Source organism: Balaenoptera acutorostrata, chromosome 4 (genome assembly GCF_949987535.1).
Source record: "Balaenoptera acutorostrata chromosome 4, mBalAcu1.1, whole genome shotgun sequence".
In the NCBI taxonomy this organism is placed as follows: domain Eukaryota; kingdom Metazoa; phylum Chordata; class Mammalia; order Artiodactyla; family Balaenopteridae; genus Balaenoptera; species Balaenoptera acutorostrata.
The window spans coordinates 13,946,080-13,970,730 of record NC_080067.1 but is presented as its reverse complement, the minus strand read 5'-3'; the positions used below and the strand labels follow the sequence as shown (position 1 = coordinate 13,970,730).

The 24,651-nt window shown below is 39.2% G+C and overlaps 1 protein-coding gene across 3 annotated transcripts in view; it reads left to right on the top strand.

Annotated features, from left to right (window-relative positions):
* CPNE4 (copine 4) overlaps positions 1-24,651 on the top strand; it is a 630,288-nt gene that overhangs the window by 61,644 nt on the left and 543,993 nt on the right. The gene's annotated exons all lie outside the window — the stretch shown is intronic.

Sequence of the window (24,651 nt, the reverse complement as noted above, 5' to 3'; positions counted from 1 at the left end):
CAATTAATTCTATCTGATCGAATGTGTCATTTAAGGCCTGTGTTTCCTTATTGATTTTCTGTCTGGATGATCTGTCCATTGATGAAAGTGGGGTGTTAAAATTCGCTGGTATTATTGCGTTACTGTCAATTTCTCCCTTTATGGCTGATAGTACTTGCCTTATATATTGAGGTGATCCTCTGTTGGTGCATATATATTTACAATTGTTATATCTTCTTCTTGGATTGATCCCTTGATCATTGTGTAGTGTCCTTCTTTGTCTCTTGCAACAGTCTTTATTTTAAAGTCTATTTTCTCTGATGTGTATATTGCTACTCCAGCTTTCTTTTGATTCCCATTTCCATGGAATACCTTCTTCCTTCCCCTCACTTTCAGTCTGTATGTGTCCCTAGGTCTCTGGTGGGTCTCTTGCAGACAGCATATATACCAGTCTTGTTTTTGTATCCACTCAGCCAGTCTGTGTGTTTTGGTTGGCACATTTAATCCATTTACATTTAAGGTAATTATTAATATGTGTATTCCTATTACCATTTTCTTAATTGTTTTGGGTTTGTTTTGTAGGTCTTCCTTCTTCCCTTCCTCTTTTGTTTTCTTCTCTTGTGGTTTGATGAACATATTTAGTTTTGTGTTTGGGTTGCTTTTTCTTTTTGTGTGTGTATCTATTGTACTTTTTGGGTTTGCTGTTCCCATGAGGTTTTGATATAACAGTCTATATATGTACAAGTTCTGTTTGTTTGTGTGTGTGTGTGTGTGTGTGTGTGTGTGTGTGTGTGTTTAAGTTGCTAGTCTCTTTCCTGCCTAGAGAAGTTCCTTTAGCATTTGGTGCAAAGCTGCTCTGGTGGTGCTGAATTCTCTTAGCTTTTGCTTGTCTATAAAGCTTTTGATTTCTCCATCAAATCTGAATGAGATCCTTGCTGGTTAGAGTATTCTTGTTTGTAGGTTCTTCCCTTTCTTCACTTTAAATATATAGTGCCACTCCCTTCTGGCTTGCAGAGTTTCTGCTAAGAAATCAGCTGATAACCTTATTGGAGTTCCCTTGTATGTTATTTGTCATTTTTCTCTTGTTGCTTTTAATATTTTTTCTTTGTCTTTAATTTTTGTCAATTTGATTACTATGTGTCTTGGTGTGTTCCTCCTTGGGTTTATCCTGCCTGGGACTCTCTTTGCTTCCTGGACTCAGTTGACTGTTTCCTTTCCCATGTTAGGGAATTTTTCAGCTATTATCACTTCAAATATTTTCTCGGGTCCTTTCACTTTCTCCTCTCTTTCTGGGACCCCTATAATGCGAATGTTGGTTCATTTAATGTTGTCCCAAAGGTCTCTTAGGTTGTCTTCATTTCTCTTCATTCTTTTTTCTTTATTCTGTTCCATGGCAGTGATTTCCACCATTCTGTCTTACAGGTCACTTATCCATTCTTCTGCCTCATTATTCTGCTATTGATTCCTTCTAGTGTATTTTTCATTTCAGTTATTGTATCATTCATCTCTGTTTGTTTGTTCTTTAGTTCTTCTGGGTCTTTGTTAAACATTTCTTACATCTTCTCAATCTTTGCCTCCATTCTTTTTCTGAGGTCCTGGATCATGTTCATTATTATTATTCTGACTTCTTTTTCTGGAAGGTTGACTATCTCCACTTCATTTAGTTGTTTTCCTGGGGTTTTATCTTGTTCCTTCATCTGGGACATAATCCTTTACCTTTTCATTTTATCTAACTTTCTGTGATTGTGGTTTTCTTTCTTCAGGCTGCATGATTGTAGTTCTTCTTCCTTCTGCTGTCCATCCTCTGGTGGATGAAACTATCCAAGAGGCTTGTGCAAGCTTCCTGATGGGAGGGACTGGTGATGGGTAGAACTAGATATTGCTCTGATTGCTGGGCTGTGCTCAGTAAAAGTTTAATCTGCCTGTCTGCTGATGGGTGATGTTGTGTTCCCTCCCTGTTAGTTGTTTGGCCTGAGGTGACCCAGCACTGGAGTCTACAGTCTATATGGGTGGGGGTTAGTGGTGGCCTCCAGTAGGGCTCACTCCAATGGGTACTTCCCAGAACTGCTGCTGCCAGTGCCCTTGTCCCTGCAGTGAGCCACAGCCACACCCCACCTCTGCAGGAGACCCTCTACACTAGCAAGTAGGTTTGGTTCAGTCTTCTATGAGGTCACTGCTCCTTTCCCTGGGTCCTGGTGCAGACAAGACTTTGTGTGTGCCCTCCAAGAATGGAATCTCTGTGTCCCCCAGTCCTGTGGAAGTCCTGCAATCAAATCCCACTGGCCTTCAAATTCAGATTCCCTTGGGATTCCTAGTCCCATTGCCAGACCCCCAGGCTGGGAAGCCTGACGTGGGGCTCAGAACCTTTACTACAGTGAGAGAACTTCTGTGGTATAATTGTTCTCCAGTTTGTGGGTCACCCACCCGATGGGTATGGGATTTGATTTTATTGTGATTGTATCCCTGTTACCATTTCACTGTGACTTCTCCTTTGTCTTTGGATGTGGATTATTTTTTGGTGGGTTCCAGCATCTTCCTATCAATGGTTGTTCACCAGTTAGTTGTGTAAAGCAACTTTGTTCTGACATGGTCATGACTAATTCTACTGAGGGTTTGTTCTGAGTGGATTGAGGCTATCTTAACATTTCTGTACCTTAGTTTTCTCATCTGTCAAATGTGGATGATTATAGAACACAACTAGCTCATAGGGTTGATGGCTGTGGGATTAAGTGAGATAATAGTGTCTTCTCCTTTTTCTGACATTTGTATAAGATATTTGAAATGCTACTGCCTTAGGACTTTTGCCCTTGTGTGTTCTGTCTGCCTGGACTTGTTTTCCTCCCAAAACCCTAATCATCAGCTCTCTAATTCTTTTATGTTTTTACTCAAGAATTCCCTCCTCAGTGAGTTTACCATATCTAAAATGTTACTGCTCCCCTTAACACTGCATCCTTCTTCCCTGTTTATTCTTTGTCTTAGCTCTTATCACTGCCATTAAACTGGACATTTATTTATCTTGTTTATTGACTGTTACTCCCTCTTTCCCAACCCATTAGAATGTAAGATCTATTAAGTAAAGAAAAAATTGTGCCCTGTTTTACTTCTAGCACTTGAGGATAAAGTAAATATTTGTTAAATTAATGTAATGTACTATGCTTACAGCATAGTGGGTACTTAATAAACATCACATTGTGACCAGGACACCTCACACTGCCTTCTCTCCACTGCTTATCTAGATTCTACAGCTGAACCAAATTTCATCATCTTTCTTTCTGGGTCCACTCAGCTAACCCCTCTTGCCAGCTGCCTTCTTCTTTAAATCCCATTTTTTTTTAATGATAGCATTATCTTTTTATCTGCCCTATCTTGTTCTCTGATTATTTCATATGAGTTGGTCCAACCATCCCAACTATCTTTGCAAATTTCTTGTTGGGAATAAATAACTCATACTTCTGCCCTATTTCCTTCAGCATAGTGCCCAAGATGTAGTGAGTGTTCACTGAATATTGTTTCTGTATCAATCTGCATTGAGCAAATGATATGTGACTACAGAATTTATTGTTTACTAACTAGAAACCATGAAACCAATTGAATGGAGGGAGAGAAGTATCATTTTCAAGCAAAAATCACATTAGTGAAATACATTTATTTGTGTGAATTATTTGATCAATACTTGTCTCCATCACATTAGGGTACTCTAGCTGCACTGGCCTTCTTTTCTTTCCCAAGCTTTTATTATGAAAAATTTTAAATATCAGCAACATTGAAAGAATTTTACAGTAAATACCTGTGTACCCACCAATTTGGTTCTACTGTTAAAAATTTTAGTTTAATTGCATTATCACATAATCTATTCATTTGTTCACTCTTCTATCTGTCTATTAATCCATCTTATATTTTGGTGCATTTAAAAGTAAATGAAGGGACTTCTCTGGTGGTCCAGTGGTTAAGACTCCGTGCTTCCACTGCAGGGGCATAGGTTTGATCTCTGGTTGGGGAACTAAGATCCTGCATGCCACGCAGCATAGCTAAATAAATAAGTAAGTAAATAAATAAAACAGTGATAAGGAACTCTGTGGTGGTCCAATGGTTAGAACTCCATGCTTTCGCTGCCAAGGGCCCGGGGAACTAAGATCCCACAAGCTGCGTGGCAGCCAAAAAAAAAAAAAAAAAAAAAAGTAAAATGAAGACATCAGTACATTTCCCCCTAATTACTCAACATATATTGAACTAGAGTTCACCATATAAATGGAATGCTGCATGTACTGTCCTTTGCATAAGGCTTGCTCACTAAACACAGTGTTCCTAAGATTTATCCATGCTCTTACAAACTCATTCCTTTTCATTGCTGAGTAGAATTCCACACTTTGTCTTGCCCTAGCTGCTGGATGTTGTGACATATGTGGCTGCTATCCACCTATGTTTGTGTACAAAGCTATCTTCTTCCCCTTGGACAAACACCTCGGATGAGATTTCTGGGTCATAGAAATCCTTTTTTGTCCTCAGACATACCAAGCTTTTCCCTGCCTTATAGCCTGGCACCAGCTCTTTCCTGTGTTTGGAATGCTGTTCTCTGTGTATGAAATACTTTTGCCCCTTATTATATGTAACTGCCTCTTTTGTATCACTCAAATCATAGCCTTGCCCGACCGCCTGTTCTAAAGTAATCACCTAGTCCTTCTTCAGCACATGACTCTTTCATAATTTTCTGCATAGAAGTTCTCGTCCTCTGATAATTTTGTTTTTGCCTAATGTAAGCTAGGGATAGGGTCTCTTTGCTTTACTTTTCTCATTCTATAAAGTGCTCAATGACAGTTTAAGCTTTAATAGTTTTAGATAATTCTGCAGTCAAAAATGACATTGTATGTAGTAGATAGTCAATAAACATTTGATGAAGAAGTGAATACAGGAATGAATACATTAAATTCCTAATTGCTAGGCCCATCCACCTTATTCATTGTTGTATCCTCAGTACTCAACATATAACAAGTGCACACTATCTATTTGAGGGATGAGCAGATGATAACAGTTCCTTGGTAGATCAGAAACTCTTAAGAAAATGCCACTCTGGAAAATGTCTTCTTTCCTGCCTTGTCATATGAAGGCAGTTAATTCAATTCCTTAAACATGTTCAAAACCTGGGTAAAAGTGTGTCACAGCTGCAGATGTGAGGCATCTCCCCTCTGCCTTGATATCCAGTGGGAAGTTGCTGGTGGCAAAGTGGAAAACACACTTGTAAGCTGTTGTGAACAGATTGGCTCATTAACCTGATGTTTAATGGTGCTAAAATGTATTTCTCCAAATTTAGTTACTAGTACTTATCCTGATTCGGGGGTAAGGGTGAAAGAGGAAGCACTTACCTTACAGGGCAGTTAGTTGGGTGGGGTTGGCAACTGGACATGGATTTCTTGTCTTGCTCAGGAATTGTCATCTTGGACACCTGCAGCCACAGAAATAGGAGATCTCTGAAGTTCAAGGGAAGGAAAAGTCAGCATTTTATGCTCTTAGAGTCCTGGAGTGATAGAGAGGGACAAGAAAGGAAGAATTCCTGGTGACATCTACCTCCAGATTCTTCCTTTCTCAGTCCAGCTGACCTTGTACTATCTGGGAACAAAGAACTGGACCTGCCCATCCTGTGAGTTGAGAAGGGGTCCTCATATCTTCCAATACTCCACAAAAGAAATGGACAACCAGTGTGGACATTGGAGGAGAATCTTCCCAGGATCGGCTTCTCTCTGCCTTGGCCACTGGTGTGCTTGTGTCCTGAGTAGTATAGGCAGAGGCATGAAAAGAGGCGAGGTGGAAGTTATGGTTGAAGTTGTGTATAGCCCACACAACAATGCTACCCCCTCAGCCCTGGCCCTATCACAGTGCCCAGCAAAGAATCTGCTTATTTGGAGACCAAACTCAAGCAGCCAACTTCCACTGTGCCTTTCACTGTTTACTCCTCTCTCAGAAAGAACGGTATCCATGTATTAAGGCCTTGCTCAGTGACCAAGTTGAACCTAACCATGTCTGGTAAATTCCTTGGTTTGAGGGAAAGGAAAATGATAGCATCAAGACAATCTAGAGCAGCTTGATGAAGGATGAGGGGAATCATATGTGGGCTTCTCTTTCTGCACTAGGCATAACCACGAAAGACCAAGCATTCATCACGTTATTTTTTTTAAAACATCAGGCTATTGTAATTCTAAGGAGGTGCTAGCTACTCTGTAATGTAATATTTTGCAAAACAGAGTTTTTCTGTAATATGAATAATCACCCTATGTTATATGCTTTAGAAACTTGGACTTTGATCTTTTTAGTTGTACTTAAATAGCATTTGAGTTCAAGAGACACTTTGAGGTAAGGGATTCTGGGAAGATGCAGCCTGAAGGTGTATCCTTCATGTCAATCCCTCTTGACTCCAAATCATCTACTTCTACTGCGCCAAGTTGCAGATGGGATTGACACTGGAGGTATTATTGAGGCCACTTTTCCTGGGATTTCTGGGTAAGAGAGCAAGCTCTGGACTTATTTATTCCCCTTTGGGCCCGATAGGTTCTAGGAAATACAGAGGCTGAGAGGCCAGGGGAAAAGAGTGGTTAGGGATGGGCATAGGAGAGATGAAAGGATCTCCTTAAGGAGGGAGTCCAAGTGTGGTCTTTGATGATGGGCCTGATGGATCTTCCTGGACCCTGAGTAACTGCCAGGGAGTTAATTGGATGGGATGAAATCCTCAAATCCTCAAGTCTAGGAGACAACCAAGTCTTGCAACTCAGGAGGTCTGTATGCAGAGGCTTCCTCAGGGAGAAGGAATAGAAAACGGACCAGTGCTTCACTGGCCCCCAGTGACTGCTGCACTTCCCACTATTTGCAAGTTTCCTACCATCTAGGGTGATGCTTACTTGATTGCTGGAAGGTGGAATGAGTGTGGAAAGATTGTAAGTCATGATTTGCCAGAGGAAATAGTAGTGCAACCATAGGGAGGAGGACAGCAGATGTTGCGTAGTGAAACTGAGCCACTAGAGATACAAGCTGACCAATGACAATGATAATAATAAGAGTATTTAGGAAGATTTTCTTACTGCATAGAAAAGTTATTGGGTTTAAAATTATTTGTTTTAATTAAAAATGTAGTAGTTCAACTGAAAGAGCGAATAATTACTGTTAAGAACTAAAAGAGTGGCTTGGAAGCTGATTGAGAAGAAATATTTCAAAGTAGAGGGTAAGGATATACAAATATGAAAATAAGGAGGGATGCCAAAAGACCCAGAAGACAGTCTGAGATCCTCACTAGGCATTCCAGAAGGTCCACAAAAGAACAGGTGGTAGAGAGGCAGTTATTTTCAAAAATGATAAAAGAAAATTTCCTTATTTTGAAAAAAAACTTGAGTCTATAAATTGAAGGTCCTCACTGAGTTCTGAGCAGGATTAATTAAAAAAAATATATATCTGGATTTCTAAAATCAAAACATTCCAAACAGCAAGACTAGCATCAGACTTGTCATCTGCAACTCTAGAATCTAGAACATGGTAGAAATAACATCTATGGACAATCTGGATTTTTATATCTGATGTTGAACTCTCTGAAAAGAGATTATTCCTAGCTTGAGACTACATGATATAGAAATGCTAACTGATCTACTGAGTCAGAACTTAAAAGACTAGTGGGCACTCCCACTGATATTCTCACTATAGAAAAAGTCTTTTGATTGCATTTTCTCCCAAACCTTACCATTCCTTCCTGGGAAATTCTTTCCCAGTATCACTGAAGACAATTCTTGTAAATAGAAATATTTGAGAATTCCATACTGAAAATGGCTCTTCTGTATCATCCGGTCCTACCTACTACTTTACAGAGACCAGGAAACTAAGGAGTATCAAGAAAGTTAACCAAGGCTTCATAGGGAATGAGTGCAAAAGTCAGGACAAGAACACAGGTCTGCTTTCCAGTCTAATCATCCTTCCAATTTAGTTGAGGAGAGGAAGTCCTTTACTTCTGTGATCTATTTCATATCCTTCTAATACATTTCTTTCTTAAATAGCCTTGAATGGGTTCCTGTTGCTTGCAACTGAAGGTCCCGAACTGATGAAAAGTCTAGCTATTCTCTCAGTTTCAATAATGACATATACTCATGTGATTACTAAATTGATATTTCTAGGCATGACCTTTTCCTCTGTTTTCAATATCTCAAATTTCCGAAGTTTCCCTCTGTAGAGCTTACTCATTTTTCAGATTCAACAGGCAACGAATGAAACTCAAAATGTCATTTCAAAAATGGCTGTTTTCTTAATGTTCCTACTTCTGTCACTGATATCACCGTTACTCGAGAAATTTAAATCGCTTTTCATGAAACACATTCTCATTAAGTCACTCTCTTCCTCAGAAACTTCTGCCCTTCTCTGCTGCTTGCAAGATCATGTATGTTAACACCTTGGCTTAGCATTCAAGGTCCTGTCAAATCTCTCCACTTTATTGTCATTAACCTAACTTTTTTTTTTTTTCAAACATCTTTATTGAAGTATAATTGCCTTACAATAGTGTGTTAGCTTCTGCTTTATAACAAAGTGAATCAGTTATACATATACAATATGTTCCCATTTCTCTTCCCTCTTGCATCTCCCTCCCTCCCACCCTCCCCATCCCACCCCTCTAGGTGGTCACAAAGCACCGAGCTGATCTCCCTGTGCTATGTGACAGGGTAAGAGAGTGTCATGGACATATATACACTACCAAATGTAAAATAGATAACTAGTGGGAAGCAGCCACATAACCTAACTTTTTTATATTCATACCTGTGACCATACTGGACATTCCACCTAAAAAGGATTTCCCTACCTGTAGAAATGTTCTCCATATTGCATGTAATAAAAGAAGCTCTGGCTAATGTTGTACAGCAACTATACTTCAATTAAAAAAATAAGCTCTGGCTCTGTGCTTAAAATCAAAGATACTGGGCTGTATGTTAGTTCCACTAATCCTGGCTATGGGTCCTTGAAGCTTTGGTTATTTTTATCTATAAATATGCACATTTTCTCTCTTCTAGGCCAGATCTTTCATTTTTATTCATATAAATAAAGAAAAATAAGGCACAGAGAATTTTAGGGACTTTATCAAGGTCAGATCACTTCCAGATAAAGGAAAACTAAATGAATATGAGATGCTACATCCTCAAGTGGATTGTTTCTCAGGAGTCCCCTGCGGTCTCCTGCTTGTAGCCTTAAGCATATTCAGATGTGAAGACCCCTCTGTGCATTGGGGACTGGGTGGGGGAGGGGAACTCTTTGGGCAGAATCTGATCTGTAAAATTTGTTTCAGTCTTTAGGCTAACAGTAGCTGTTAGAATGTCTGAAAATTTTATTCATGAGTGGCCTGCCCTTTCCACTGTTGGTTAAAAACAGACTTAATGTCCAGGGAAATTTTTTTCAGGCAGGCAAATTAGATAGTTGGAGGCATGCTAGAATCCAGAGACCTTGATGTGAAAATAGGTTACATTGGAACCACGGTGGAGAGTGGGACTCTTAACCATACTTGAGTTGGAGGTGTTTCTGGTCATAATGCCAGTGTCTGCACTGATGATGACCCCCCTCACCCCAGAGTTCTCCCTGTATATTATTTCCATTTAAGGGTTCTTGGTGTAACCCAGTCATTCTCATCACCAGCATGTAGATCCCCATCATTCTTGAAGCAGGTGCTTTGTACATTTTAGAATATTTCAAGAATGCTAGTGCAAACTCTCCAGGTCTCCTGAAATTCAGGCTGTTCCATTTCTGGACAGGAAGACACTTTTCCAAAGAGATGTGGCCTTGGCTTCATTATCCCACCTCCTAACTCAGAAACCAGATCATGCCTTGTACAGCTGTAAGAGTGCACTCCCAGGAGGCTGGGGATGCTCCAGTCATTATGAACTGATGAGATCTTCTTTCATACATAACCCACCTGACAGATCTGATCAGATCACACCTGGGCTCTGCAGGCAGGTGCTGGCTGAGCTGAGAGGTGATGACTGAATTGTAGGGAGCATTAAACACTCCCCGTGTTGGTATGAGGTTTGCTTGTGTGCCTTTTGTGGGGCTTGCTCCCCTCCTCTCCTTATTACCCTCCCCATTTCACAATGATGTCATTGGGCTTCTCCTTCTAGTTCATCTTCTTCTGCCTTCACCTCGTGCACCGATTCCTTTCCCTCCTGCTTGTTGACTTTCTCGTCTCGAGCCCTCCTGCCTTCCTGCCTGAGTTCACTTTATTTTTAATGGAATTCCTCCTCTGGTTCTCTTCTCTCTCCTCCTACTCTGTGTTCTTCCACAGTCGCCCAGCTATAAATAACCTGAGGCGTCCAACCTTTTGCTCTCATGGAGAAATGAATAATTAAAACTCCAGAGGAAGACACGTGGATTAAATCAGGCACTTAATTCCTTCAAAACACAGAGAGCATTTTGTGGTGTCCTGTACAAATGGATGAGTCACAGTCAATTTCTTTCAGAGGGGAGAAAGCTGTTTGATTTGGTCAGCAGTGTATTAAAAAATGGAGCATGCTAATGAATGTCAGATGTTGGACGGGAACGACACTTCTCCCACATTCTGCGACATGAGCCCTGGAGTTCCAACTGTAACACATGTGGAAGTGACAGAGTTTACTGACCAGTGGTTTGTAGAATGTTTCTCTGTAATATTTCATTTACATTATCAAATATCACAAATTTTGAGTCCTTGCTTATTAAATATGGTGAAGTGGGGAATTGCAATTCTCTTAGAGATATTGTTGAGGTGACGGCTTATGGGACTATTTAATAGTAAGTGCTCAGAAAGCTCAGGTGATGTCTCAGGAATGGGTCCACAAAGGAGGTTGGCAGTCGCTGAGCTGAATGGTTCTCACTGGCTCCCCTCATTGTACAAGTTCTTCTTCAGCTTTCCAGAGACTGGGTTCCTTCCAGAATGGTCTAATTTTATGGTATCTTCTCTTACCCTGAAACATCTTGCTGATGTCGTCAAGAAAGCGCGGGCATTAGGATCCATTATGCCACACCCTGCTCTGTTGCTTTGTAAATAGACTTTCTGAAGGAAAGTCAAGGAGGATTTTCAACCTGGATGAAGTCTACAGAGCCTTTTATGGGAGGCCAAGGGCCTCTACAGAACCTTGAAGGGGGAGGTATCATTCAGAGATCCATGAGGAGAAAAGGCCTGGGTACTGGATTTAGAAATAAAACACACACACAAACCTAAGGAAACTATTGGTAATTTTACAGAAATATCTCAGACCTGGCTCAACCCGGGAAATAGTCATGTGTTGGAACTCCCTCAAAAGAACAGCTGTGTGTGTGTGTGTAAATTCTGCTTTGGGAACAGATAAAATAAATTAAAAACTACCTTAGAGGAAATTACTCAGTGAGGTAGGAGGGAAGAGTGAGTGGCATCTTAAAAGCTGAACAGTAAGGAGGGCAGTAGACTTACCTTTTTATTAAAAAATCATTTGGCAGCATGTGCTTTTGGTTAAATCCCTTCTTCTCTTTTAACATTGATTAGCTGCTTTTCTCTAAAATGAGTTTCATTATAGAAAAAAATGTTTTCATCTGTTTATCTCCCTGTCCCCATATGCTACTCTCTCAAAGTTTAGGTCCTTTGGGAGGAGTAGGTGTTAATTAAGCTAATTACTTCCTTTAGTTTATTCAGACCTTAGAGATGGCTTTAGGGCCCATTACACAGGGCTCTCCCAAAGAAATAAACACACCTTTGAAATAATTTAATTGTTTCCTTTGCATGCACTTTGCTGCTAAATAAGGGGAAAGACTTTGGATAAGGGTGATTTGTTTGGGGAAGTGCTGAAGGTGAAAGTCACACGAACGCAGTGCTTCTTAAACTTTAGTGTGTACGTGGATTGAATTGCTAGCGCATCTTGTTAATGCAGATTCTGGTTGGACAGGGCTACCAGATAGTGCCACTGCTGCTGGTCTGAAACCACACTTTGAGAAGCAAGGAGCTAGATTTAAATTTCATGTTTTTGGTGCCACTGTAAATAGTACTTTTTAAAAAATGTTAATTTTCCATTCCATGGCTAGTACATAGACATGCTATTGTTTTTTGTATATTGTCTTTGTATCGGCAATTTGCTAAGCTCACTATTAGTACCAATAGCTTTTTTGTAGACATTTGGGATTTCCTACATAGTCAGTCATTTTGTCCAAGGATAGAGACAGCATTATTTCTTTCTTTCTAATCTGTATGCATTTTATTTCTCCTTTCTGGAATTTTTGCACTAGCAAAGATCGCTAGTATGATTGTTGAATAAGAGTGCCTTACTGGTTCTTTTAAAGCTAGGAATGTTATTTCAAGCAATAATTAAAGCAGATCTAAGAGTGGTGTCTTAAATTGAGCGCCCTATTAACATATCTTCAAGTGATTTTTTTCAGTTACTGAAAAAAAGAGACTCTCCTCTGTGGATTAGAAACTTTCTAGGGCTCATCCTCTACCCAAGGGTTTTGTTTCTACTTCTGAGGCACTTGAGATGTCAGCATTTACCCAGACACCCCCACTTCAGATAAAGTCATGCCAGTGACAGCCAGACCTCTGGCTCACCACTCTCTGAACTATGCCATCTCTTACCACTCCTGCCACAAAACAGGGGTGTCTTCTGCCCAGGCAACCCACGCTTGAATAGCTCTAATTAACAGCATTTCTTGTGACTGTCTTTTGCCTTTTCAAAAGGTTGCTGAACATGAAATAAAAATCACAGGTTTCCTGGGCTCTAGTTTTAAAATGGTCCTGAACCTGGGTGTCGTGTGGCAATCTACTTAGCTTCACATAGCAAAGGAAAGAGCAAATGTATTCTCCCTTCAGAACTGTAGCACCACCTGTGATACTTTCACATCACTGAGGTGGAAGAGAGCAGACATTTTTGTGTGGACCCACCACCTCTTAATACACGGCCATGCAGTCCCTTACAGCTCTGCAGAGCCATTGTCAGGAACTTCTTCCAGCCCTGCCATGTGCTTTATCCTCCATCAGCTTGTCAGCCTCCCATATACTTCTTTTCTATCTTTATCAATGAATATCCCAGACAAATAAATTACACTGGGGGCAAAAGAGAAAGGGTCACTAGTGATTTTTTGAATCCATTTTTGAAATATAAGTTTCCAAATCAGATATTTATTATGAGATCAAAGAAAATAAGCTCAACTCTTTTCATATTTCATTCTGTATTGGCATCATGTTATAACGTCAAGTAACATTTCTGTTACATATTTCATTGGATATGTCCTTGAAAAGCTTTGAATAATTGTTATTGTATTTGCTGGGGGATTTTAAAGGGAAAAAACTTAAAACTACATTTGCTCCACATGTATAACATTTATTCTCCCTCTGTTCAATAATGACGATTTGGACTTAGCCACTAAAAAATTGGGTAAAACTCAAAACTCACCTCAGCCCTCAAACTGAGAAGTATTTAGGGAAAAACAAAAAACAAAACCTTTCTATGGCATGTACAATCACAATTTAGATATTGAAATTCTTCTTTTACAAAAAAGTCCTATGGATGCTTGTCTTTTCTTTAAGAAACGTGAATATAGATAAATTTTTTCTCTTGGAGATTTAGTCATATGTCTCTAGAGGCTTGTATGATAAGCAGAAAATGATAAATGAAGATGTGTGATTTTTAAATGTCTCTTTTGTATACAAAGTTATCAGTGAAACCATGAGCATCACAGTTCAACTGGAGAGAATATGGACTTTGACTAAAAATTCACAATAATTCAATATTTGTGTTGTTCCCATTATCCAACAGCCCTTGTGCTCCAGAACATTCAGTGTCTTCCTAGAGCCCCATGCATTTCATGTCAGCCTCTTTTGCCCAGGATTCTGCACCTTCCATGCTTAGTCTAATCCTACCCACTCCAGGGCAACCGAACTTCACAACAGACTACCACCTGTTTCCCAAAATCTAAGTGCAGTTTTGCTTCTCGATGCTTTTGACATGGTATTATCTTAGGCTGGACAGGCTTTCTCTGCCTGTTGAAGTTTTATTTCTCAGCCACCACTATGTCAAATTTCATTGTCTTTATAATACTTTTCCTGTAAGAGAAAATGTATCATTCCTCTGCCTTTCACAAAAATTGCCTCCCTCTCTTCTTAGCACTACTTTCATTCTGTTTGGATTATCTGTTCTTCTTGCCGTGTCTGTCTACCTGGCAAATTACATTTCTAATGAGGATAGGACTCTTGGTTTATGGGTCCCCAAATTTGTGCTGTGTTTTAGCCATTGTTGGTGCTCAAGAAGTATTTTTAAAGTAAGTGTATTTGTAACCAAAGCCTCTGGTGCTGCACCCACAATGATTGATGGAAACAACATTTTATATTCCAGAGCAGCATTTTGTGACTGAAACAAGCCTGTGTGCTTTTAGGGCCATTTAGTTGACCTATAGCGACCCCAGTCAACTCTAAACTCCCATGTTTTTGTGTTGAATCTGATCTCAATAGCCACCAAAAGTGGATGCACAGTAATGTACTCCGGTCTGCAGCTTGTCTCCTAGAAGTCATGGTCATTATCACCTTTGCAAGGTACCTGTTTTCATCCAGGAAGTGGGCTCCGAATGTACTTTAAAAATGCATGCTGTGTGCTTTAAATATGTACAATTTTTATTTGTCAAGTGTACCTCAATGAAGCTGGAGAAAAACTGCACTGTTTTACATGTAAAAAAATACATTACTCTGGCAAGTAAATTCAACACATTGCAAGCCAGCAGAGCACACAATTATAAACAATTTCCTAAGCATGTGTCTCCATATACAGTAGTCAGCTATTGGTTTATGAGTGCTAAAGGGAAGAAGGAAGGGAGACACAAAGAGAAGGAGTATTTGGATCCAGTTTTTGAGTTTTGGGGACTTTATATTCACAATGAAACATAAGTGGACCTGGCATTAGAGTGATCCATGATTGTGTGAAGCCAGTCACATAGGGAAAGAACTATGGTGACCAATGGAAAAGAGATGCCATTGTTGTCAAGCTCTTTTTTAATTTTGTGGACTTATTTCTAGGAAAAGTCTTATATTGGTAAACTATGTTTACTGGAAAAGAGTAAATTTGCCTGAAATTGGGATTATCCTGGAAAGCCTTGAAAATATGAAAATAAAAGGGAGAGTGTTCCCCACCTTTGCAAATGACACCCCAATTTTTAGAGTTGTGCAAATGAGAAGACTCAGACTCATCTTTGACACCCTCATAGTCAATCTGTCATGAAGACCTGCTCATGTTCCAACATAAATATCTGTAAACCATCTCTGTTTCAACAGTTGTCACCACTGTCCAAGCTAAAATCACCTCTCCTTTGGTCTACTAGACTAGCCTTCTCTCTGGCTGCCCTCTAACAGTTCTCCACACTGGTTAGAGTGATCTTTTTAAAAATGCAAATCTGATTATGCCATCCCCCAGCTTAGAACCTTTCAAAGGCTTCCCATTGCTCCTCAGATAAAGACCAGAATCCTTGTGGCTCACAAGCCCTGTTTTCTCTGGCCTCTGCATGCGTCAGCAAACCCACTGCTTACTGCTGACCATCACTCCTCACTCTACAACCATACTGGCCTTCTTTCTGCAGCTCAGTTTCACCCTGGTCTTATAACACTTTTGCCAGTTAGGATGAGTAAATATTTAGGATGAGCATTTTCTGGTCTAATATCTATAAACTCTGGGGAGGGGGAACAGGTGCTTGCTTATAGCACATGGCAGAGACTCACTGAGATATTTTTTTCAGTGAGTGATTTTTTTGTATGAGTTGTTGGACCTCAGTAGACTGTGACGTCTTCAAGGACAGCATATGCCAGAGACACATCCATGGGCCTGTCGTTCATACCAACTCGGCCCAGCCCTGTGCCTGGCACACATGGGCACTGGGTAAACATTTGTAGCACATTGACTTTAAGTCACTCTGACTCTAGCTGAGAGCCTTGAGAATCAGACAAGTAGCATCAACATTGCTTGGGAGCTTATTAGATCCAGAATCTCAAGACTTCACCCAGACTTACTAAATCAGATTCTGCATTTACCCACCAGGCCCACTGTTTAATTTTTGAGGTATAGCATATATACAGTAAAATATGTAAAGTGTACTAAACTTAACTGCACAACCTAATGTATTAACTGTGTTACCACTTCTGATCAGAGGTAGAACATTCCCAGCACCCAAGAGCGTTTCTTTCTTCCTGTTTTCAGTCAGTACTCTCTCAGAAGTAACCACTAGTCTTACTTCTTTCTATTAATTAGCTTATTAGCTTTTCACATTCTTGGACTTATAAAGTACCACTCTTTTTCACTTAACATTTTCAGAATCTGCATTTTCACAAAACACCCACCCACAAAACTTGCATGTTCAAGTTTGAGAAGCATTTCTAGGGAGCCTTTGTTCTCACCCCTGATGGCACATTGATGACCACTGGTGCCTGGGTACCACCCCCATGGATGCTGATGTAATTGGCCTTGGATGAGGCCTAGGCAGCAGAATTTTTAAAAAAAACCCTCAAGGGATTCTAACTTGCAGCCAAAATTGAACACCGCTCTGTATGTCCTTAAATCCTATATCAACCAGAGCTCCCTGCCTCTTTAATCCATGCTGGGAAAGAACAGTCATTACCTCTCAGAATGAAGCAGATATCACCCAGAGCAGATTTTGTCTGCTTTCTCAGTTAACTGCTTTTCTCATGTCCCACCTTCTCTAGAACCTAGAGAAGACACACTTAAGCCTTTGGCTTGTGTTTTCATCATCCCACGGGAGCAGTGGTATGCTGGAGCTGGCTCATAGTGGCTTGTGAAGGCAGACTTTGTGCTTCTCTTTCCAACTATGCATTCAAGGACGACATGTTGGTAATTTGAAATTGGCCATGATGGGAGTCTTTATACCACAGAAATGGGCAAACACTACCAGTCAGGTTCTGTTTCCTCCCCAGTCTCCTCCTGGAGAGTTGGTTTGCATCACATATTCCCTTAATATAGGCAAAGTAGTTAGGAAGTGGTTCCCGTCATCCACTCAAGCTTTCACTTCTGCCAACACCTAACTTACCATTTGGCAATTAATCATATGTTTAAGAAATATTGGCAGCGCATCCACTGCTTTGGGAGTATAAAAAGATGGGCATGATTATCGTGTTTCTTCCATCCAGCTTAATTGGAAATCCTTAGATGCCTGCTTCCAGGGTCACTACTGTCTGGTCTTATTTAGGCCATCAGTACATGAATAACAGAGCAGAAGTCAGTGAGAACATTCATTACTGTACCTCACTTAAGGTCTTTCGTTGCATCTAGTATTCTCTTGGGGTTGTCCAACATTTGACTTATCTGGTTTCTATTGATCATTGAATGCCACTGATTACAAAGTGATTCAAGATATTTTGCAGATATTTTGTAAGTAAACCTGTGGGGTAACACTGATAAAGGATTTATGATTCTTAGTGGTTAAAAACAAGACTTTTTAAGTCAGATAGATCTGTGCTTTAATCTTGGCTCTTCTACTCCTAACTGGGTGACTGTGGGCCAATTATAACATCTCTAAGTTTTGTGTTCCTCATCTGTAAAATGAATGAAAAATCCTTTGTGGAATTGTTGTGAGGATTAATTAAGGAAAAACAGGCAATGCACTAGGCTTCAAACCTGACACATAGTCAAACTTTACTCATTCTCATGGGCTGGATCCCCAGGAACAGACCCTGAGACAAGGATTTGGGTGGAAGTAGTTTGAGAGGTGATCTTAGGAAATATTGGTGGGTGAGGAGTGGGAAAGGGAGACAGGGAAGAGCTGGAAACCAATAAAGGTGCAATTGTGAAGCAAATTTACATGTTAGCAATTGGAACTTAATTTTACTGGGGAATCTGAGAAACAATGTAGAAGGTATAACTCAGGTTTGTCCCATTAGAAGGTAGAGGAAGCTGTGGTATTAATCCATCAACCCAATAGTAGTAGCCGTGTATGGGAAAGCTTCCTATAGCAGAATGTTGTTTTTCTGATCCATTACTCTGAGAAAGGCAGGATAGTATAGTCAGAGATGCATTGATTCATCTCCTAAGGTTTGTTTTAGCTGTATTAGTCACAAATAGTCTCATGGCTTAATTTCTTTTTGTAGGCACAAACATTACTGCTGGTGTGAATTAAAATCACACTCACATACACACACACAAAGAAAACCCTTGTACAGTTTTACTTTTCATCCTGTAGTGATGGGAAACAGTACTATATAGCCATTCAGCTCTAATATGCTGAAGCATAGATTCGTCTAGGGGCAGCATGGCTCAGTAGAAAGACCATAGGATGAGGAGTTAGGAGACTTTTGTGGAGTCTTGACTCAGTCACTTAAACTATTTTTGTAGCCTTGAAAGGAGCAAAATTTCCCTGAATCTCTGCTGAAGGGGAAGAATTACCTGCCTAGTTAATTCCTTGTGGTGAGGAGCACAGGGAATAGTGCTTTGAAAAGGGGTTGTCTCGGATGCTGAGGTCTGTATTGGAGGGACCAAGTCTCCATTAGCCACCAGAGCAAGGTGCTTCTGGTTTCTTTTGGCAGGATTCCTGAATTCCCTGTAGGGCTTCGGAGTTACCTTGTATTTTTCCTGTATCCACAGCATTGCAGTAGTTTGTGACCTGAAGACATAGTGACTCTCTGGAGGCACGTTAGACACATTGATGTAAATCAGCTGGTTCCAAGGATTCTGTGCAGTTCTTGTCTTCAGTGAAAAGTGTGGCTGCAACTGCTTTGTTCAGTTTCTCCTAGAAAACAGTGTTGATATCAGTCTCTCTGACATCCTGGAATATTTCCTTGGCTCCTCAAACATGAAGGAGAAGAAACCAGGGCAAATGTTTATATAACTTTATTCCCCCTTGTTCTCAAATCCAAGGAATGATCATGTTGGATTTGGATGGAAGCTTCTTTGCCCTCAACATGTCCATCACTTTATGAATTAAGTTCTACAGGTATATAAGGTGATGGTTTTCAATTACTGAACAAATTTTAACCAGGTAAATATTTAGGTGGAAGACTTTGGAATTGCAAGAATTTACTACATGCTTTGAACTTTAAAGAGCTCCTTTTCTATAAATTGGCTTGTCCAATGTAAGTTTTTTCTTGCAGCTCCACATGGGAGCAAGGAACTTATAATATGTATATATTTTAAAGATGCAGTGTGGCATTCTAGCAATTAAACAATCTCAGTATGATGTAAATGTAATCACATCAGATTCTGTGTTTTGAATTGCAGTGCAAAACTATATACATTTTAAGGATGGACTTACTGTTAGAGAAAAAAATACTATATCTCTTTATTTTTTAAAAAATAAATTTAGACAAATATGGAGTAATCTAGAGTTAACTAGAGTTAATTCCCAAGACTCTAAACTTAAGTACCTTAAAATTTAGATATTTATAGGTTAGTGGTTTTTAATTAGAAAATCTAATGCTCACCAAAAATATTATTCAATATTAATGTGGTTACAATATTTTTAGTTTCAATAAAAAAAAAATTTGGAGAGATTCTTTAGAAAGCAAAAATGATGACACAAATTAAAGATACTAGGAAATAATTATATCATCTTTTTCTTCTTTAAGACGGTTTGCTCAAATCAGCATATCTATAACTTCAGCATAAGCATAAATTTCAGCGTATCCATAAAGATAATGTATGCAGAATATTTCTAGATAGTTTCATATATAGTACATATATAATAGTTTTATTATAAGCCAATTTGAAGTTTATTGAATATTGCATATATATATGAAAATAAATCTGGGTCTTTCCTCTTTTTTCTATCAATAGAATTTTTTATACATAAACAAAACAAACAAACAACTCACATGAGCAAATACTAATAATAGACCACCAATGATCCTGGCAACAAAGTACACAAAGTGGAAGTTACAATCTTCCTTTAACCATAAACTTCAATCATGGCAAAGGGGATAAAAAGTTATTTATAATAATTGTTTGTAATAATTATATTTGATAAACCAATTACTCCTTTTATGTGACTTCACTTTCTAAAGCTGACACTTCACTTTGTGAGTAGAAGGACCTGCATATGTTTGCATCCAGTACATAGAATATGTGCAATGAATAACTGCAGATTGATTGGACTCCTTTGACTTTTTAGCATTTTTAAAATATTGAAGTACATTGTTTTTACAATGTATTGTATTTTACAATGTAAAAACAATGCATTGTTTTTACATTGTTGTGTTAGGTTTTGGTGTACAGCACAGTGATTTAGACATATATATATTCTTTTTTTTTAAAACATCTATATTGGAGTATAATTGCTTTACATATATATATTCTTTTTCAGATAATTTTCCATTATGTTATTATAAGATATTAAATATAGTTCCTTGTGCTATACAGTAGGACCTTGTTGTTTATCTGTTTTATGTATAGTAATTTGTATTTGCTAATCCTCAACTTCTAACTTATCCCTACCTCTGCTTTCCCCTTTGGTAACTATAAATTTGTTTTCTATGTCTGTCAGTCTGTTTCTGTTTTATATATAAGTTCATTTGTATCATTTTTTTCAGATTCCAGTTACAAGTAATATCATATGATATTTGTCTTACTGTTTGACTTCAGTTAGTATGATAATCTCTAGGTCCATCCATGTTGCTGCAAATGACATTATTTCATTCTTTTTTATGGCTGAGTAATACTCCAGGGTGTGGGTGTGTGTGTGTGCGTATATATATATGAAAATATGTACATCTTCTTTATATATGGACGTTTAGGTTGCTTCCGTGTCTTGGCTATTGTAAATAGTGCTGCTATGAACATGAAGTGCATGTATCTTTTTGAGTTAGAGTTTTCTCTGGGTATATGCCCAGGAGTGGGATTGTTGGACCATATGGCAACTCTATTTTTAGTTTTTTAAGGAACCTCCATACTGTTTTCCATTGTGGCTGCACCAATTTACATTCCCACCAACAATGTAGGAAAGTTCCCTTTTCTGAATGGACCCTTTTGAATTCTGGTATTTTCACTCACTTATCTCTGTGACACTTTATTTATATCTTTGCAAGTGTTTTTATTAAATCACATTATACATGTAAGACTTTTCACTCGTTTAAAATGGCTAATTGTTAAGAGATCTGAATGGATGAGTCTTAGTGATAAGAGAATTTATCTCATAGGTTCCATTGGTAAATGAAGCATAGGGATGTTTATGTAGAAAGTTTCTAGAGCTTTCAGTGATCAAACGATGGACATTTTAAAGAACCGTCTAGAGGAGATGCCTGAAACTAAATGGCATCGCTGTGGTTTCCGTGTGGCAGATCAGGGAGGAGGTGTTTTCTTCCTTGGGTGATTTATTGTCAAATATGGATTGACTGGCTATTCAGCACAGGATGTCACCTTAATTGCAGGTCCTCACTGAGGTGTGAGCTTCTCTTAACTTGTGCTACTTTTCACAGCCCTGAAAGGAGAGGGTGTTGTGGTGGCTAATTATTACTCTGTCTAGTTATTGCTGTTACAACAAAATGGTATCTTGCTTGAATTAATCATCAGCCCATGTGGTGAAGATTACTTCCCAGGACTTATCAACTTATTAAACAATTAAACTGAAATTCTGGGGACAGTAGAGCTTATCATCCAGTCTCTGCTGCTGTCTTGCTCTTGTAAGTAACAGGAGACTGTTGTCTCTATACTCCTCTCACTGTGGTTCCTTCGCTTGAAGTCCAGGATCCTTGAATACTGGATAGAATTAGTTCATAGCTGATTTTTAACTTTACAAAGACTTTTGTGGGAAAGAATGAAGTAAGTTTCACCTAAAGTAGGTTTATCAGAAATGATAATGTTTTTCCTTTATTACCTATTAATTTTTTAGTGTTGGATGTTTATTCCTTTCAGACATTTAAAGCCAATTGCCAAATCCTTCAACAGCCATTACACAACCAGGTCATTTCCTTTGGCTCTAACTCAGAAGTAATTTCCTTGATCATTTATATGATTTTTTCCCCCCTTGAGCTTCCCTTAATTACTCTTCCTCTTGGATATTGTGCAGCCTGGGATGCTGGATACAATTGTGACGTTCATTTCAGGAGACTATTTCAGGGGGACAGATTTCTTTTTTCTTTTTTCTTCTCCTACTCTCCTCCTGCACTTTCTTAAAAAAAAAAACCAAAACAAAACAAAAAACAAAGAACCAAAAAACTTATTTTTCTTAGAGTGTCTCAGACCCCAATGGCCACACATAGGCTGATCTCTAAAAGCGAAAATAGCTTAGGTGAACTTTATCAAAGTTTTTGTTGTCAATGTTGGGTTTTCATTTGTTTGATTGTTTTTATATGAACCATTTTTTAATTGGAAAAGTAAACCATAGTCATAATATAAAAAAATTAAACCCTATAACAGTAAATCTCCCTTCCAACCCAGACTACTGACCCCAGATGCTTCTGTTGAAGTGATAGATATGCTGATTTCAACAAACAAGGACAGAAAGATGAGACAGTTATTTTGTAATATCTTTAACTGCCTCATTGGTTTTATCCTCCAAATCAGTGATTTTCCAAATTCAGTGATTTGTGTCCTGAATACATAGTGACTCTCGAGCGACATGTAAGACACGTTGATGTAAATCAGCTGGTTCCGAGGATTCTGTGCAGCTCTTGGCTTCAGTGGAGAGTGTGGCTGCAACTACCTTGTTCAGTTTCCTCCTGGAAGACAGTATTGATATCAGTCTCTCGGACATACTGGAATATTTCCTTGTCTCATCAGACATGAAGGAGAAGAATCCAGGGCAAATACTTAAATAACTTTTTTCTTCCTTGTTTTCAAATCCGAGGAATGATCATGTTGGATTTGGATGGAAGCTTCTTTGCCCTCAACATGTCCACCACTTTATGAATTAAATTCTACACGTATACAAGGTATTGTTTTTCACTTACTGAACAAATTGTAACTAGGTAAATATTTAGGTGGTAGACTTAGCAAGAATTTACTGCATATTTTGAACTTTTAAGAGCTTCCCCCCCCACTCCCAAATTAGGATTACTTGTGATCCTTCTACAAATACTTCAAGGATTGAATGTTACATAGGAAAGGGAAAGGGAAGAGTGAAAGGAAGAGAGAGCATTCTCTTTTTTTTTTTAGCATTCTCTTTTTTAAAAAGACTAATAGTGACAGCTTATTAAGTTTTTTTTCACCCAACAATATATTTTAGAGGTCTTTCTATATCAACATCCATAAGTCTACTTTATCCTTTGTCAGAGATGCATAGTATGGATAAGTTATAATCTATTTTTTATTTTTTTAATTAATTAATTAATTAATTAATTAATTAACTTGTCTGCGTCGGATCTTAGTTTCGGCATGCAGGATCTTTGTTGTCACCTGCGGGATCTTTTGGTTGTGGCATGTGGGATCTAGTTCCCTGACCAGGGATCGAACCTGGGCCCCCTGCATTGGGAGCACAGAGTCTTAGCCACTGGACCACTAGGGAAGTCCCTGTAATCTATTTTGCCTGTCCTTTGTCAGTGGTCATTTCAGTTATTTCATTTATTCATTCATTTTGACGGTTAAAGTCATGCTGTAGTGATTGTCCCTATTTGTATGCCTCATAACCATGTATATACTTGTCAGATAAAATTCTATGCATACTAGACATAAATGTCTTCGCATGCAGATATGTGTGTAACTATTTGTATACTCAAACAGAATCATTAAGAAATACAGTTCTCCACCACCCTGGTTTCCTCACTTTACAAAGTACTTTGGGATGGCGACAGGTACAGAGCCACCTCATTCTTCAGGTTTCCTTGCCTTTCCCTTCATAGATGTAGATGTCAGGGTGTTATTTCTACAGTGAAGACATTCAGGGCCCACAGAAATAGTGTGAGTAGATGCCCCTGGATGTGAGACAAATGGGCTGAAGAGGTTGGAGCCAGTGGCAGGCAGGCTTGTTATAGTTCAGAAGCCTGGGCTTTTGGCCGTGGGATAGACGAAGGGGCAGTGGAGCCCAAGCCCTCATTCTCTGTGTGGAGGGACTGGACATCCAGGCAAAGTCAGTCTCATGCCTGTGTCACTTATCCAGTGAGGGGCAGAACCTCCCAGCTCACCACCAAGGGCTTTTTCTACTACCCCATGGAAACTCCCATGTTTGTCTCTCTGTTTCTTGTAGGCTGACTCTCCTATTGTTTATTATTTCTCCTCATGACCTTGACTGGGTTCTCTTGACCCAGTTGAAAGGGGCATTTAGACACCATCCCACTCAACCTCTGGAGCCTAGTTAAAATTTGACAGGCAGTTCTGTCTTGCAGGAGAGATTTTTGCCAACTTCGCTGAGGCCCCCATCTCAATTTGATGATGATTTCAAAATCATTACTAAAAAATAATGATATAACTTTGGGGGAAAAACGATGGTTCTCTGTCTTTCTCTCTCCTGTATTGCTTTTGAAGATGCTTACGTGATAGAGGAATAGTGGGCAGCCAGGCCTGGTCCTATTGACATAGTGTGGGGGAGGGGAAGAGCCAGCGGTGACCTTAATGAATCAGATCACATCCATGTGGCCCTTCTCTCATGGTGGTCAGGGAAGAGAAAATGCTGCTTGGTGTCCTTTCTCAGCTGAGTCTGCCTCCAGGTGGACAGACATCTGTCAGAATCATGAGCTGAGAGTGCTGTGGTGAAAGGAAAGTGGGAAGTCATGATATATGCGTCTGCACTTGAATGGGCATGTTATGAATGTAT